Below are 15,180 nucleotides of genomic sequence, written 5' to 3'. Positions count from 1 at the left end.
TGTCAAACAAATACAGGCCTCCCATTCTGCAAGCCTCAAGCAAATCAAGTCATCACAACAGATGCCTCAGATTACGCCTGGGGGCGCACATGACAGGCAGGTGCATTCAGGGCAAATGGTCCCAAAAGGAAAAGCACCTTCACATCAATCAAAAAGAAATGCTAGCAGTAATAAATGCAATTACAGCATTCAAGGACCTCCTGCACCCAGGACAATTATTGATAAGAACAGACAACACCACAGTAATGTGGTACATAAACAAACAAGGAGGAACACATTCATATCCCCTGTGCAGACTAGCCATGACACTTTGGAACTTGGCTCTGGAATGGCAAATCGAACTTCAAGCACAGTACTTGCCAGGTTTGGAAAACACTCTGGCAGACAATCTAAGCAGAAATATGACAGATCCACACGAATGGAAACTACACCCACAGGTGTTTACAAAGATAATCCAAGCATGGGGAAGGCCAGACATAGATCTCTTCACCTCCCACAGGAACCATCAACTGGAAAAGTTTTGCTCAAGGACTTTTCATCCAAAGGCCTGGAGGGTGGATGCCCTTTCATTCAGTTGGACAGCATGGACAGTGTACGCTTTCCCACCTCTTCCTCTTCTACCCAAGGTGCTCCTGAAAGCAAGAGCAGACAGACCAAAGATGATACTGATTGCTCCAGACTGGCCAAGACAGCACTGGTACCCACTCCTAAGGAGCCTAACACATACTCCTCCCTGGCCTCTACCTCTAATGCCTCTTCTGCTGACTCAGCACAGCTACAAAACTCTTCACAGCCAGCTGAAAACACTCAATCTTGCTGCATGGAAAATTCCTTAACACCTCAGCAGACCCTACTCTCCAAAGAGGTGCAGGATGTCATTCTGGAGGCCAGAAGGCCATCTACTCGGAAGACTTACTCAGCAAAATGGAAACGGTTTTGCTCTTGGAATGAGAAAAAAGGCCAGGATCCTAGAAAACTGAATTTGCCTCCGGTATTACAGTATCTATCTGAGCTGCTGAACAGTGGACTTTCATTTTCCTCCATAAAAATCCATGCCTCAGCCATTTCTGCAGAATTCAACATGGATCCACCACTATTCTCACACCCACTTTTAAGGCAATTCCTCAGAGGGGCTAAGAATATAAGACCACCAAGGAAACAACCAGTGCCAGCCTGGGAACTTAATTACATTCTAGAAAAATTAACATTGCCTCCCTTTGAACCAGCTGCCTCAACAGATTTACAATACTTGTCCTGGAAAACAGCTTTCCTTATGGCCATTACCTCAGCTCGTAGGGTTTCGGAACTTTAAGCCCTCATGGCTGTGCAGCCTTTTCTTATCTTCCATCAGGACAGGGTTTCCCTTCGAACCAACCCGTCATTTATGCCTAAAGTGGTATCCAGGGTAGCTTTAAATCAAGCCATACACTTACCTACCTTTTACCCCAATCCTCAAAACAAAGGGGAAAGGCTGCTACATTCCTTAGACATCCATAGACAGCTACGTTACTATTTGGACAGAACAAAGCCTTTCAGGAAATCACAACAACTCTTTGTGTCTTATGCTGTAGGAGCTCAATGGAAGCCTGTTACCAAACAGACAATCTCTAAATGGATAGGCCACTGCATACGATTTTGTTACTCCTATCATGGGAAATCTGTCCCTGTAGGCATCAGACCACACTCCACCAGGGCCACAGCTACCTCTACAGCCTTCCTCAGAGGAGTTCCTACCAAAGATATCTTGGAGGCAGCCACTTGGAGTTCTGTACATACCTTCACAAAACACTACCACCTGCCTTTATATTCCAAAACTAGAGCAGGCCTTGCTACTGCTGTGTTGCAGGGCATTCTGGCTCATCCCAGTTCTACCTAGTGCCTACCACCCTGTGCTTAGCTTTGGGATTCTACCCATATGTGATTACTGCAGCTGTATGCACGATGAACATAGTACAGTTTTGTACCTACCATAAATGTAGATGTTCGAGTGCTAATACAGCTGCAGTACAGGTTTCCCTCCCTCCTTCCCCTCTAGGTACAGGACTAGTGGCTAACACCTCCTCATACAACCTATTTTGGGTTATCCTCCTATGGTGTATTTGCTTGCAACTACTCTTTTTTTGATAACACTGCATTGCTTGTATATATATATAACCTATATTTATATATATATATATATATATATATATATATATATATATATATATATAATTTATCTATTGCCTTCCTTTTGGGGGCACCTGACATCTGGGGCAAGAAAGACTGAAGAATATGGCGTCGGCTGTGATTTATATACCCCTGTCGCACTGACGTCAGGGAAGAAGGCGACAACAACCGACGCCGGACCAAGATTTTGGAATTCGGCCGACCGAGGGACCGCCTGACGGCAGAGAACCCATATGTGATTACTGCAGCTGTATTAGCACTCGAACATCTACATTTATGGTAGGTACAAAACTGTACTTTTTATAGACAAGACCTGTAGCTCTGAATCTCTTCAGGCAGATGTGATGGCTACTAAAAGGACAGTCTTCCAAGACAAAAATTTCAAATTGCATGAAGAAGCTGGCTCAGATGGTGGAAGAATGATGCGTGAAAGCATACCATTTAGATTCCAAGGTGTATAGGGGATTTGACGGGTGGTCTAAGGTGGAAAGTCCCCTTGAGAAAAGCTTTGGATAGCTTGTATGACATTACATTAAAGCCTTCAGTACCAAGATGAAAATTAGAGATCACAGCGAGCTGCACACGAATGGTGGCTGCCGCTGCTCCGTTGTTGAAAAGCATAGTCAAAAATTCTAGGATGGAGGAAATAGGGGCTAGGTAAGGGTCAATGTTATTTTGAGAAGCTCATATGGAAAATCTCTACCATTTGCTGAAGTATAATTTCCTAGTAGATGATTTATGAGAAGATATTAAAATATGTTGCATTTCAGTTGAGAGGTTATGGAACCTGGCTATGTTGGAAGTTGGAGCAGCCAAGCTGTCAATTTCAGGGACTGAAGGGAGGGATGAAGAGCCACCGACGAGTGCATCAGAAGGTCTGGAACTGGGTCTAGAATCCAAGGCTCTTCTAGTAGATAAGGTTGAAGAAAGGGGAACCAAATCTAACGAGGCCAGTGGGAATCTATAAGAATGATGGTGCTTCCCAGGGCTTTGGCTTTCTGTAACACTTTGGGCATCAGGGGTATTGGTGGGAAGGAATAAAGGAGACCCTGGGCCAATCGTGTACAAGTGCGTCCCTTGGGGCATTCCTAGAGGGGGGATTAGGACAAAATAGCGTCTGCATTTTGTATTCATGGGGGATGCAAAGAGATCGCAGCAAGGCTGGACTCCATCTGCGGAATACTCTTTCCGCTATTTCTTCTTTGAAGAACCACTCTTAAGGCACCAAAATTGCCCTGCTCAGTTTGTCTGCTATCATGCTGGATTTCCCCAGGATGTGCATTGCTATCAGAAAGCGTTGGAGGGAGATAGCCCACTGCCATATTCTTAGGGCTTCTCGACAAAGGGGATAGGACCTGGTTCCTCCTTGCTTGTCTATGTACCAGATCACTGACATGTTGTCCGTCTGAATCGCAGTTGTCCCCAGAGGGAGAGAGTCCTGAAAGTACTGCAACACCAAGAGTACCGCTCTCATCTCCAGGAGTTTGATATGCAGATGTTCATAGGTTCATAGGTTCATACTAGGCTATCTGCCCGAGGGCATTTATAAGCCTAGCCATAGTTTTGTGGCTTCCGCCACCCCTTAGTTTGGAGAAACTATGCCCATTATTTAGCTGTGCCTCTGTCGAGCAGTGACACTGAGGTAACCCCTGAGGTGTATCTGCGATCTCCCATCCATTGGTCAAGATTCCTCTTGAACAAGGCCAGCGAGGTGCTCTGCCTCACATAAACCGGGATTTTGTTCCACAGCATAGGGAGTCTTTGGGTGATGAATCTATCCCTCCAGCACGTCCTATTAATAACCGTGTCGAGGTTTAAGTCACCTGCCCTTGTGTCTCTGAGGGATCTAGATTTTTTTTGATGAAGCATATTCATCAAATCTGGGTTTGACATGGCCTTGTATGTCAGGCATAGGTCACCTCTGAGTAAGCGGTACGCAACTGAATATAACTGGAGTTCTTTCAGTCGTGCAGCATAAGACAGATTTTTGAGACCCTTTATCCTTTTGGTGAGGAACTTTTGTGGCCTCTCCAGCTGCTGCAAGTGTCGGGTCAGATACATTCCGAATGGGGCATTGTACTCGATCATTGGTCTGATGAGTGATGAGTATAGGGAGACTATGACTTCCCTTGATCTAGATGTGAATCCCTTCATGATAAGGTGGGCAATGTAGAAGGTCTTCCTAACTACTTTAGCAATATGAGTGTCGAATGAAAGGCTACTGTCAACCTGGGTTCCCAGGTCCCTAATAACTTCTTCTGTGTTCAGGGGATTGCCACCTATATGGTAGCTAGGGGTAACCTTATATGTTAAGTTGTCAATCTCGCCTTCATTCTTGCTGGATGGGGTTTGGAGCCGATCCTCGGCTCCGACTCGGCACTTGCTTTAGCTCGAGAACTCCTTTTACCAGCTCGAGGCAACCCTATATCCCATGATGCAAGGCGGAACTACCCCAGATCTCGTTTGCCGCTTAGCGAAAGAGGTCTCCTTTGCCAGCTGAGGTGAGTTTTTCTTAGTAAAATAAGAAAAGTGTAGTTAGGAGTTTATTTTCCCTTTTTGAGCGTCAGTTTAGTCTGTAATCTAGTTACAGCCCACCCTTTCCCTCTTTTTCAGTCCTTTTGTAAACTTTTATAAGTTTTAAGTTACAGTAGTTTAGTCAGGCCTAGTTCCCCCTTGGTTATCCCTTCCTGTGTGTTTGTGTAGGGATTAAGTTGTGTGTTTGTGGGGACTGTTTGTGTCTATCCTTTTTAGGATGTCTAGAGAAGGCAAGGTCTCAGGCTTCAAGAAGTGTAACCAGTGCTGTCAGAAAATGTCCCTGACAGACGGTCACACTTCTTGTGTCTATTGCCTGGGGCCTTTGCACCTGCAGGACTCCTGTGCGTTGTGTCATGCTTTTAGCCAGAGAGTCCTGCAGGAAAGGAGGAACAAACTTATCCTCCGAGGTTTACTTAAACCTGAAGGTTCTCCTCCTAAGTCAGGAAAACCTCATAAGCCACCGAAGGCTCAGGCTACAGTGTCCAAGCCTCCTCCGGTGGCTTCGGCTCCGTTGGAGCCGACATCGGCTCCGGCTGGAGTCGATACTGTTTCTTCTAAAGTAGTGGGTTTGGTGCCGGCCGGCTCCGATACCCTGACTACGGTGGCCTTGTCGGCTCCGGCTGGAGCCGACACCTTATCAACATCGGGCGAGATATTCTCGGCTCCGTCTGGAGTTCAAGGGACTTCGGCTCCGATGGTTTCACCCATAAGAGATCCGGTCCCCTTCTATTATGAGTATTCACTCGGCTCCGGGGTCTCCTCTTTTATCGGAGCGGAGCCATCGGAGCCGGTCTTCGAGATCTTCCAGGCTGTCTGACCACGACTTGGAGAGGGTGGTAAGCAGGCTGTTGAAGTCTCAGGCACTGGCCCAAATGCTCCATAGCCCGTCTCAACAGACTGCGGCTATAACCCCTATCATTGAGCTTCCTCCTCCGACTCCACACCAGAGTTCGGAGCCGGAGCTTCTTGGGACAGCGACTGTTTCGATGCCGGAACAGATACATCCTTCGGCTCCGTCGTCCTCGGCTCCGATCTCTTCCTTGAGACCTTCCTTGGAAGGATCCGGTCGTCGGGTTTCCACTGTCGGCTCCGAGGGGGCTAGTGGCATCGGACCCTTGTCCGACCCCGCTCTCCCTCTCGGGGCTTCGGCTCTGGTAAGCTCGGCACCGACATCGGCCTTGGAGCCTTCTCTCTCTTTGGAGCCGACCATTCCTGTCTCTTCGGAGCGGGTGTGTTCTGGTCTCCCGGGGAGAGGAGCCTTTGAGGTGATGAGGAGTGTCCTGGCCTCAGAGCCAGGTCAGCGGTCCGTCCCTCTAGCTCCTCCCTCATCAGTGCCTGCAGATGCCTCTTGCCAGCCTCTTGCTCTCAGGCCCAGGGATCCATCGCCCCAGGTTTCCCCACTGGGAATTTCCTCCTCTTCCGAGGTGTCTCCTGATCCTGCAGGGGAACCCCCTCGGAAGAGGACGTGTAAGAGGAAACACACAGACTCCCCCGAGTCTACTACATCTGATACCGACTTAGATGAGTCGGAGGGTTCCCCCCGGTCCCCCTCTGAGGATGTCTCCTTTTCAGACATCCTTGAGCTCCTGAAACAGAGGGGGAATTGGCCCTCCATTGACCCCTCCGAGGATGAGTCGGTATACCTGGAGGCTTTTGGATCCCGACCCTCCACCTCCTGGGTGTCTCCGCCTTTCGACCCACTCATGCAGGTAGTGGCTCGGAAGGCGTGGCTCCAGATTCTGTGGAACCTGTCCCCAGGAGACCATCCAAGTTCATCACGGCCCCTTCGGATAAACAGTTCCTTTCCAAAGGTGTCTCTGTGGATGCTATGGTGGTGGCGGCCACTAAGTAGGAACTGGCGGATCCTTCAGTACCTGTCCATCCTCCTAATAAGGATTCTAGGACCATGGACAGGTATGGAAAGCGGATGTTTTCTTCAGCGACCTTTGCTATGCGTTCGCTGAATTACCTTTGTCACTTCACCAGGCTTCAACGAGATATTCTCAAGGAACTGGGAGAAGTAGTCCAGGATCCTTCTGCTGCTGGGGCTCAGGAAAAGATTGCCTCACAGCTTGCTATCCTGAATTCCATATCTAACTCCTCCATGCGGCTCATATCTTATGCGGCCGATGGAGCGAGCAGGGCAGGCACAGGTGTTGCTCTTAGGCGCCAAGCCTGGATGCGGCTGTGTAATTTTGCGGACCCCTTTAAGGCATCCTTCACCAACACCCCTTTGATGGTTCGGCTTTGTTGGGACCTCAGGTGAAGGATACTTTGACCAGATGTGAGCAGGACGGTAAAACTCTTTCTGCCGTTGGAGTCCAGTTTTCCACTCCTTCTAGACCTTATCCCAAGGGTCAGAAGGGGAAGATGTGGTTCAAAAGCCCAAGGAGCTACACGGACACACGTGGTCAGTTTACCCCCAGAGGCAGAGGGGTAACAATAATAGCCGCCCTAGAGGCAGGGGTGTCCTCAGAACCAGGGCTACAGGGAATCTCTTCCTGAGAATCCCTTTCAGCATCCCTGATGTGTTGCCCGACTGTCCACCCTTGGAGGCAGTCGGGAAGAATTTCACTGTACCCAGTAGCCTGGCAATCCCTATCCCAAGAGAAGTGGGTACAGTCGATCATATCCGAGGGTTACAAAATCCCTTGAAGGTTTCCCGTACCTCTACAATCCCTTCCAGACATCTCACCCGGTCAAAGGGATTTGGCAAGACAGGAGGTTTCAAAACTCCTGGAAAAAAGAGCCATCCAGACAGTGCCGGCAGACCAAGTAGGATCCGGCTTCTACTCAAGATTCTTTTGGTCCCCAAAAGGACGGAGATTGGAGACCGATACTAGACCTAAGCAGACTAAACAAGTCTGTCATGAAGGCAAGATTCCGGATGGTCACGCTGCAATCCATTCTGCCCTTTCTGGGCAAGGACAACTGGATGTGCTCTATAGACCTTCAGGATGCGTACTATCACATAAAGATTCACAGACGCTCCAGAAGGTTTCTCCGCTTTCGGCTGGGAGCCAGTCATTACCAATTCAGAGCACTGCCCTTTGGCCTCACTTCAGCCCCCAGAGTGTTCACCAAATGCATGGCAGTGGTCACAGCTCACCTGAGACGTCGAGGATTCCAGGTGTTTCCTTATTTGGACGACTGGCTCCTCTCCGCCACCACCAAACATCAGCTTCTTCAGTCCAGAGACTACACCCTACAGCTTTGCAAGAAACTGGGAATTTCGGTAAATTTTGAAAAATCCTCTCTGCTGCCTTGCCAATCTATCACCTTTATAGGCGCAGAGTTAAATACCGTCAAAATGTTAGCCAGGCTAACAGATCAAAGGATTCTGGACATCCAAAAATTTGTTCAGCTTCTGTTACTAAGCAACAAGATCAAAGCGAGGTTTGTCTTGAAAGTTCTAGGCCTAATGGCTGCGGCCATTGTTCTTCTTCCACTGGCTCGCTTCCACATGCGTCTCCTGCAGTGGATGTTATTCACGCAGTGGTCGTACTACAATCTTCCTATGAGACACGAAATCTTGGTAACACAGTCGTGCAGGGCTCATCTACGATGGTGGATATCTTCCCCTCTTCTTCATCAGGGCCGACCCTTTATTCCCCCTCCTCCAGTTGCCACCGTCACCACGGATGCCTCTCTGATCGGGTGGGGGGGGCATTATCAGGGCAGGATGGTCCACGGGACGTGGCAACCCATAGAATACCATCTGCACATAAATATCCTGGAGATGAGAGCAGTGCTTTTAACGTTGCAAGCCCTCAACGACTTTCTTCCCACGGGGACTATTGCAGTACAAACGGACAACATGTCCGTGGTCTGGTACATCAACAAACAGGGCGGAACCAGGTCCTATCCGTTATGTCGAGAAGCTCTCAGACTTTGGCAATGGGCGATCTCTTCTCAGCGGTTTCTGATAGCAACGCACATCCCCGGCAGGTCCAACCTATTGGCGGACAGGCTAAGCAGATCTATTCTGATGCCTCACGAATGGTCTCTCAATCAATCTGTAGTGGATCAGATTTTTCTGAAGTGGGGCACTCCTTGTTGCGATCTTTTCGCTACCCCTCAAAACAGCAAGTGCCCAGATTACTTCACACTATTTCCCTTTCCAGGCCAACCCTTGAGAGACTCTCTAACCCAGGATTGGCCTCGGGACTTCTTTATGCTTTTCCTCCCTTTCCATTGATTCCACAAGTCATTCAGAAAGCCACCGTTTTGAGAGCCAAATTGATCCTCATTGCTCCATATTGGCCTCGACAAATTTGGTTTCCGTCTCTACATCGTCATCTTCTGGTGCAGCCCTGGCATCTGGACCCAGTTCGGATCTTTTGATCCACCAGTCGGGTCAGCAGCACCGGGCCATTCATTCTCTCAACCTCACTGCTTGGTTGCTCCACTTCCTTCCCTAGCCAGGCTACCAATGATTTCTGACTCAGTCAGAGACATTTTAGTGTCTTCTTTGAAGTCGTCCACTAGAACTATTTATGCTAGCAAGTGGCGACGTTTTTCAATTTGGGCAAACGCCAGAAATATTGATCCTTTTACTGCTCCTGTACATTCTGTTTTGGATTTCCTGGCGGAGGTTTTTCATTCAGGATCCTCGTCATCTACAGTCAAAGTACAACTGGCTGCTATTTCCAAGTATCATGTTGGCTTGCATGACAATAACATCATGTCTCATAGGTTATACAAGGCCTTTTTGAGAGGAGTTTTTCTCCTAAAACCGCCTGTGAAACATCCTCTCCGCAATGGGATCTAAACTTAATGTTGGCATCCCTAATTCTACCTCCTTTCGAACCGTCTGCTACATGTTCTTTGAAGTTATTGACGTGGAAAACTATATTTTTACTGGCTGTTACTTCTGCAAGAAGAGTTTCTGAGATTCAGGCCCTCTGTATTCGTTCACCTTATCTGGTTTTTCATAAGGATAGGGTTTCGTTAAGAACTAACCCTTCCTTTCTTCCCAAGGTTGTATCTCAAACCAATATTAACCAATCTATAGATCTACCAGTTTTCTTTCCTAACTATTCTGACAGAGCTGAACAGAAGCTGCACTTTTTGGATGTCCATCTTCAGCTCAGGTACTACTTGCATAGGACTAAACAAATTAGAAAATCAGACCAATTGTTTGTCTCCTATGCAGAAAACAGGTTAGGTCTTCCAGTTTCTAAAGTGACCTTATCTAGGTGGTTGACTTCCACCATTTCCTATGTGTACTCTCTCAGGGGCAAGCAACTATCTTCTAAGCCAAAAGCACATTCGACCAGGAGTCTATCCACTTCTGTAGCCTTTCAGGATAGACTTCCCATTGACACTATTTGTGCAGCAGCTACTTGGGCCACGCCTCATACCTTTGTGTCTCATTACAAGTTGGATTTGGCCTCCAGAGATAGGGCCAGTTTTGGTTCCACAGTTCTCAAGAGTCTGTTCCATTGAGCCACCGGGATACAGGTGCTAGGGGCGGTCCCATCCAGCAAGAATGAAGGCGAGATTGACAACTTAACATTTAGAAGTTATGTACCTACCATAACGTTCCATGTTAGTTGTCTTCTCTCGCCTTCTTTCGTCCCTCCCTCGTTGGCCCTGGCCTGGACAGATCTTGGAGAGTTCCTATTAGATTGCTTCCTCTGGAGCATTGTTATGAGGACTTCTTTTAGGAACCATGGCTCCTAATTATGTTAGGATAGTCTTTAGCAGGGTCAGTTAGCTGCCAAACGAGATCTGAGGTAGTTCCGCCTTGCATCATGGGATATAGGGTTGCCTCGAGCTGGTAAAAGGAGTTCTCGAGCTAAAGCAAGTGCCGAGTCGGAGCCGAGGATCGGCTCCGAACCCCATCCAGCAAGAAAGAAGGCGAGAGAAGACAACTAACATGGAACGTTATGGTAAGTACATAACTTCTAATTTTCCCGAAGGGTATGACTATGCATTTCTTGGCATTTAACTTGAGGCCATGGCTCTGGCACCAGTTATCCGTTTCTGTGAGACCCTTCTGAAGGATATCTGTGTCGGATGTGTTCTCAACTACGGCGCCCAGTTTGCAGTCATCTGCGAACTTTGTCAGCCATAACCCTCCTGTGTTTGCTTGTACTTCAGAAAAGTAGATGCCAAACAAGAGTGGGCCCAGGACTGAGCCCTGTGGGACACCACTTGTGACAGGCTTAGAGTCTGACATGGCGCCAGCAACTCTGACCCTGTGGGTTCTGTCACTCAGCCAGTTTGCAACCCATCTTGTAATGTATGGGTTTACATTTAAGTTGATGAGTTTTTCAATGATACCCGAGTGGGGTATTGTATCGAAAGCCTTCGCCAGGTCTAGGTAGGCTGTATGGACTGCCTTTCCCTCGTCAATGGCCTTGGTGACTGTTTCAAAAAAGTTTAAAAGGCATGATCTGCCTTTGACAAAGCCAAACTGGGTTGGATCCAAAGTCTGCAAATTCCCTATGTCTTTATTTATGAGATCCATTATGATCCTTTCCATGGCTTTGCAGATCAGGCTTGTCAAGCTAATGGGACGGTAATTTCCAGGGTCAGTGGAGGCACCGCCTTTGTGGAGTGGGACCACAGTCGCTGTCGCCACTCCTGGAGTGCGTATCCGGAGGTGAGACTAAGATTAAACAGCTGTCCTAACTGTGGGTTTAATTCCTCGTTGAGTTCATGGAGCACACAGCTGGGGACACCATCAGGTCCCATGGATGCTGTGTTCTTTGCCTTGGAGAGAGCAGTTCTCACCTGGCGTTGGAGATGTTTGGGGGCTACAATCATTTGGTATAGATATCTCTTCTTTAGGCGGGAGGGTGGAAGAAGTTTGCACTGAACCTGTCAGCCAGTATGTTGGCAATGTCTGTAGGATCAGTAATCTTCACATCATTTTGAACTAATTCTGAGCATATCTGGGAGTTTCCTCCTAGGTTTCTGACATAGCTAAAGAATGCTTTATGGTTGTCTTTAGAGTCCTTAGCTATTTTTTCTCAAAATTAGCTTTGGATGATTTTATGAGAGCTCTTAGCTTTTTACTTATAGTGATCAGCGGTGTCTTACCTTTTAAGGATTTTGCTCTATCTTGTAGTAGCTTTCTCCTTTTATTGTAGAGTTTGTTTATGGCTGGGGTCCACCAGACTGGACGCTTGCCTTTGGTACAAAGAGTCTTTGTTTTGCTTGGGATTGCCTGATCCATGCAGCCCTGCAGGTGCTGGTAGAAGGCATTTGTAAGTGATTCAGCGGTTTGAGTAATGTTAACCGCCGGCTCAGGGGCCTTAAAGGAGACCACACTAGTCTTTAGAAGTGTGAAGTCGGCTTTCGAGAAGTTTTTTACTGTGGTCTTTTTCATTTCGGGTGGGGGCAGGATGAGGACCTCCAGCGAGATTAGTTTGTGATCAGATCTCACCAGTGAGGGGTATACTTCTGGCATTGAACATTGTGCTCCCATGTTCGTGATGATGAGATCAAGTATGTTCTCTCCTCTTGTGGGGATGGTGACTAGTTGTTCCATGGCATTTGAGTTTATGAATTCCAGGAACTTTTGGGCTAGAGTGTTTGGCCTTGAGTAGTGTTCCCAGTCTATATTAGGGTAGTTGAAGTCACCTAGTATGATGGTGTTCGGAGATACATTTATCCCCTCCAGTGTTTTCAGGAAGGCCATGTGAGGTTCCTGAGTTTGCGAGGGTGGCCTGTAACATGCTACAATTTGCATAGCAGTCTTGCCTATGGTTAATTGCACCTGGATGGTTTCCGATGCATCGTGCGATGCCACCAATCTTGAGGTGTGGGTGTCCTTGATGAATATGGATACCCCTCCTCCTTTCTTGGTATTGTCCGGGTTTTGTGGCGGAAAGCATGATATGAGGTAAAACCTGATAGTGCTGGGGTGCTCTCAGGAGCCTTGAACCAGGTTTCTGTCACAGCACAGACATCGATGTTCTCCATACTGAGAAGGGCCTCGAAGTGCGTGCATCTTGAGCTTGAGACTTCTGGCATTGAGGAGCATTAGCCTTAGTTTTTTTCTTTGTTTTGTTCTAGGGTGGTAGGTTTAGAATTTGAGCCTTGCCTAAAAAAGGCACTATGGGGTGGCAAGAGCCTTTGCCAAAATCCGGAATCCCAGGGGTGACAAGTGCAAGCCGTCCCTTGCGAAGCAGCGTGGCTTGTCCAGCATGTCATCGCAGGCAGACAGACATTGGATCCCCTTTGAATGACACCAGAGTTTAAGCCAATTGTTAAAACTGATCATCTTATCTCTGTATTGTGGCATCATTCTTGGTGAAGGTAGGATACTGCTCAAGGTCGGGGTCATACCTGCCTGGGCTACATAATCAGAGAGCTCCTCTATGTCTCTTTTCATGTAGTCCAGTGAGGTACGTCTCAGGTCGTTTACACCAGCGTGGACAATGATTGAGTCGTACTTGTACCTGCTGTTGAGAGACCTGAGTGCATGCGTTATGTGGCGGATTCTAGCACCCGACAGGCAGCTTACTGTGACCTTCTCCTTACTCAGTCTGGTGAGCGGGACGTCAGTGTGTCTGACTATGGAGTCACCAATGACTAGTGTGTCTGGCATAGTGTTTGGCCTTAAGGGCTGTGACTGCTTGACACTCTGACTGTGTGGTCTATGTGATGCAGGTGTTGTGTTCTGAGGTGGTAGTTGTTTGGGTGTCTGCTTTGGTGGCCTCTGCTGTTTTTGTAGATTTTTGATCAGAGCCTCCGAGTATGTCTTTGTGTGTTTATGTGTATGATTTGAGGTTGTGATGGTATTATGTGAGACTGGGTCTATAGTGTCTCTTGTTTGGTCCATGTGCCTTGGGCTGTTCCCTGAAAGTGCCCCTCCACTCGATCAGGGAAGCTTCCATGGTCACCTTGGCTGATGGTGAGGGTAGGATAAAAGGATGACCTATAGCTACTTGGAGAGAGGTCAACCACCACTGAAGATCCTTTTTGCAGGTGTTTGTTAGAATGATGAGATGTGACATTGGGAGTTCTTGATAGGATCATTGCGTGAACAGGAGACACTGTAGAATCTGCATGTGCATACAACCCAAGGGAATTGCTATTATTGCAGCCGCCATCGTCCCCAACAATTTTAGCACATCGGAGGCTGGTACCTTGTCTCTCGATAGGAGGTTCAGAATTTGTTGTCGAAATACCGATATCCTTTCTGAAGGAAGTTTTAAAGTGGTGGTGGTGGTGTAGATGTCCAAGTCTGCTCCAATAAAAATGATATGTTGCGATGGCGACAAGGCTGATTTTTCTGAGTTTATGGTAATCCCCAGTTAATTGCAAAGAATAAGCGTGGTGTCCATGGCTTGTATAAGATGATGATCAAACAACATTTGGCACTTAACTGGCTATGTCAATGTATCAGGCCTGGCTAACTCTCTCTAGAATGTGTAAAAATCTGTTAACCAGTTTACTGTGCAATTTAATTTAATCCTGACTTGCGCTCGGGATTAACTCTAACCTGTGGAACTTGTTTAACTTGCTTACTTATGTATTCACTGTAAATAGTCTGTTTGTATTATGTAATGCTGTATCTGCTTATCCTTGGAGCTTTTCTCCCTGGGCCTCTGCTGAAAATGGACATGCATCCAGTCGGACTATCCCGGTCAACAAATGTAAAATAAAAAATAAAATGTCTGATGGTGGTAGTGAGGAGCCAATCGTCTAAGTATGGAAACACCTGGAATCCCAAATGCCTTAGGTGAGCTGTGACCACTGCCATACATTTGGTGAACACTCTGGGAGCTGTAGTGAGACCAAAGGGCAGTGCTCGAAACTTGTAGTGATTGACTCCCAGCCAGAAGCGTAGATGATCCCTGGATGGTCTGGCCATTTTTATGTGATAGTACGCATCTTGGAGATCTATTAAGCACATCCAGCTGTCTTTCCCTAAAAAGGGAAGTATTGAGCACATCCAGTTGTCTTTCCCTAAAAAGGGAAGTATCGACTGATCTGTTTAGTCTGCCGAGGTCCAAAATAGGTCTCCAGTCCCCTTTTTTTTTTGGAACTAAGAAGAAACTTGAGTGAGTTCCAGATCCTGTCTGGTCTGCGGGAAATGGTTGGATGACTCTTTTTTTCTAGCAACCTTTGTACCTCTATGGTTACTTGTTCCCTGTAACTGGGTGGAACATCTGGGATTTTTGTTATCAAGGGAGGTGGAGTGGCAAAAAGAATAAAATATCCTCTGGATATTATGCTTTGTACCCAGTTGTTGTTTGCTATTTTTAGCCAGGCGTCTGGGTACAAAGATAAGCGACCTCCGACTGCCTCCAGAGTTGGACAGTCAGGCCTCCTTTCAGTGGTGCTGGTAGGGCTTCCCAAACAATTGAGCTCTGTCGGCTTAATTCTGCAGACCCTCTCTGCCGCAAGGGCGGCATCTTCCATTATTACCTCCTCCTCTGCCCCTGGAGGGGGATTCACCACGTGTGTCCTGAAAGGCTCCTTGAGCTTTTCAGAACCACACCTTTCCTCCCTTTTGAC

At 47.4% G+C, this 15,180-nt stretch overlaps 1 protein-coding gene across 1 annotated transcript in view; it reads left to right on the top strand.

Moving 5' to 3' along the window:
• SYNRG (synergin gamma) overlaps positions 1–15,180 on the top strand; it is a gene marked incomplete in the record, with an annotated part of 2,786,306 nt that overhangs the window by 1,901,300 nt on the left and 869,826 nt on the right.

Source organism: Protopterus annectens, chromosome 13.part0, assembly GCF_019279795.1.
Source record: "Protopterus annectens isolate FY-2018-M chromosome 13.part0, PAN1.0, whole genome shotgun sequence".
Lineage (NCBI taxonomy): Eukaryota > Metazoa > Chordata > Ceratodontiformes > Protopteridae > Protopterus > Protopterus annectens.
This window is presented reverse-complemented; position numbering and strand designations above follow the sequence as displayed.